This window comes from Diadema antillarum, unplaced genomic scaffold (genome assembly GCF_040938485.1).
Source record: "Diadema antillarum isolate AM-2024a unplaced genomic scaffold, OU_Dant_1.0 scf00000018, whole genome shotgun sequence".
In the NCBI taxonomy this organism is placed as follows: domain Eukaryota; kingdom Metazoa; phylum Echinodermata; class Echinoidea; order Diadematoida; family Diadematidae; genus Diadema; species Diadema antillarum.
This window is the reverse complement of record NW_027270907.1, coordinates 863841-867147: the sequence shown is the minus strand read 5'-3', so window position 1 is coordinate 867147 and position 3307 is coordinate 863841.

The following is a 3307-nucleotide window of genomic DNA, read 5'->3' as shown; positions in this document are numbered from 1 at the left end:
CATTCCCATCATCTACAATTAATCGTTTAGATTGAATATCCCCGTTGTGGTGGCGATCACCTTTCCAAGATACTTTGCCCGTATTATTATACATAATCTCATAAGATATCACCATAACACAGATTATAGGCAAACCTAGCCGTGTGTAATATTTCACTTCGTTTGCAAAAGTGTGTTCAGATTACCGTCCATGGAACTAAATTTAGAAGACCAGCCTATTTTTTTATCTCTTAATCTCTCAATCTTTCTTCTTATCGCATAGACTCCGATGTTTCGTTTGCAGACCGGAAGAGCTCATAAATGCTCCATCAACTGACTTGAATAGGTGTTATATATTATATATATAATATATATATATATATATATATATAATATATATATATATATATATATATATATATATATATATAATCTATCCCGTTTGCTGATGATTATCATATCACTGTGTGACATTTAATTTCAAGTGATGTGCAGTGAACAATACCTTCCCGCCATTACGGTAGAGTTGTAAGGGAATCATGATTGCACATAAAATTTGCAACATAAAACCCGACAGTAAACTTACAAATGCGCTCGTTGATCTCCTTTATTCATCTCATGGAAACCTAAGTCATATAATTATGGTCGAAATCTGGAGGCAGTCATGATGGATAATTTCACAAAGCAAACGTCTTTATACAAAAATGCATGGTGTTCGCAGGTTTAGTCACCGTTAGCTGTCAAAGATTGCAAGAAAGATGCAACGATTTATCTGAATATTGAACATCCCATCAGGCTCTTGTCAACATTATGAAAATTGTTGAAACAAAACCAAGAAACAAACTCAAATGGAAGATTGGTTTGAGAAACTCAACTTCGATGTTGCTTGAAGCTTTTTTTTTCTCTCTCATACTTATGAATGAGAGCGTGATTATGTTATAAGATCGTTCAAAAAATCTACTCGGCCAACGAACCAAATAGAGGATATACTGTATAATTGTCATCATTTTCATACAATGCAAGAGCCGATATTGCCACTATGGGGTCTTACAATTATATTCATCATGGTGAAACACAGCGTAACATGTGCGCGTGTTATAGGCAAGAACACTTTGAATAGACCAGGTGGCCAGAGTATCAGGTTACATTGTACCTCCTTGAATAGACAGGATGTTGATACAAAAACATTCCTACAAGACGCACTCGTAGACGCCATCTAAAATGTCGGGGATTATGAGCATAATAGAGAAGTTCAAAGGCCGATTACAGACAGTCTCTTTATTCTGCACCGGTTCATAGAATGCATTATAATGATGTGCTTCGTATGTATTACGTAACCGCTTTACGGACCCCGATGGTTTTATGGTTGTTGGGAATCCAATGTGCAAGTTCTCATGTACTTGTTACGAACATGTATTACAGAATTTAAACTTCGACAATGACATACGCTGCAATAAAGCGAGAAACAAGACATACGGCAGAAGTTGTCTTTTTTTTTTCTCTCTCTCTCTCTCATACGCCTAGAATTCTCAAATAAAAATTATGATTCAAATTTATAAAGTTCTTCCGTCGAGATGTTTTCATTGCAACTGATTGACAAATTGCCCTACATCGACGTAAATAAGCACTGAATTGATCAGTGTTTTAGTAGTAGCCATGATAAAAAATCATGGGCGTACATACTCGAGCAGGATTCGAACCCACGACCTCCTGATCACCGAACAGGCGTCATCTCCACTAGACCACCGAGCTTTCGCCCGACAGCAAGTGCTGGTTCTAATCCTTATACCATGCAGCGGGTACTGCTTTGTTATTCAAATTTATAAAGTTCTTCCGTCGAGATGTTTTCATTGCAACTGATTGACAAATTGCCCTACATCGACGTAATTTACGTCGATGTAGGGCAATTTGTCAATCAGTTGCAAAAAAAAAATATGATGTTCAGTATTTGATGTTTGCAGCATTTCAAAGAGGCAGTCAAAATAAAATTACATCCCGTATTACGACGATACCGACAATGGTGATGTCGACTGTTTAGTCTTTTTTGGTTCTAGTTTTGTATGAATTCTTCATGATATGCTAATTTTCGGCTATAGTCGCTCTGTCAATTATTTATACGTTTAGAAGTCTGGGTTTTTCAGTCCATCTCTTTCGGAAGTTCACAAGTTATAATGGTTTTAGCAACACACTACCGTTTTGTAGCTCAATCGATTTACAATCAGTAGAATATGGTAACTCATGCCTAAAAAAAAAATAATTTTTTTAATGTAAATTTGTAGAAAGCACTCCAAATTTGCGAAGTGATGATTCAGTTTTGCGAGAGACGGAGATGTGATAACTCGTCGCTTCAATTGAATACTCTACTTTGTTTAGGAGCAAGGAATTTCGAGCAATAAAAGCATGAAATGTTCTTGTCCATCTCATATATTGATGTGATCAAATGTTTTCATGCTGCTATTGAAGTGGTTTATGCACTTATCGTGGCTGCGTATTTTTTATAATAATTGCATTATACATCTCTGTATTTAGGTAGACCTACTTGCATTCATTCCTTTAGACTTTATGAAATCGCATTGAAGCATTTTCATATTCATAAACAATTGCAGGATTGCAGCAAATGCTCGTTTCATTTATACATTATGCTTATTGAATGAGAATAGTACTTCATTTTCTGTCTTTTATCGGGCGATGACTGGTATACACAATAAAACAAAATAATATTGATTTACACTCATGACATAAGAGAAGATCATTTCAGCAAAATTAACCGTCTGTTATGAGAGATCGAAGAATGTCGGGAGAAATGTTTATTTCAACAAACATATCATCTTTTCGTTATTTTCTGAAGTGATGTCATGATTTTAGACCTTCAAGCTTGTGTGACATGTGCTCGCCGTTCTCCCATCGTCATGTCGTCTTCTTCTATCAGCTGCCGGGTGGTCAACCTTTTTGTTTCTAATATGAATGAACTTCTCCGACGAACTCGGAAATGCTCACCTGCGACCCTGTCTGAAAAGACACTCTCTCACATTGATGCAAATCTGAATTCTCGATGGGAATTCTAATTTGAATTGTGCTAATGCTACATTTTTTGAAGTGATAGGACATAGTGAAAGGCAAACGAGGTTGAATGAACATCTTCATGGCGCTATCTTTTCTTCTTTTTTGTTGTTGGCTATTTTGTAACGACGAAATTGGAAGGCAAACGTACACAAAAAATGACTGCAAAATCTTTGCATAATGTTGTACCCTTTTGCCCTTTTTTGCCGTTTTGCTCTTCCTTTGTAATACATTTGTCTCAATTAGTGCTCCTTCATTTTATCTCATA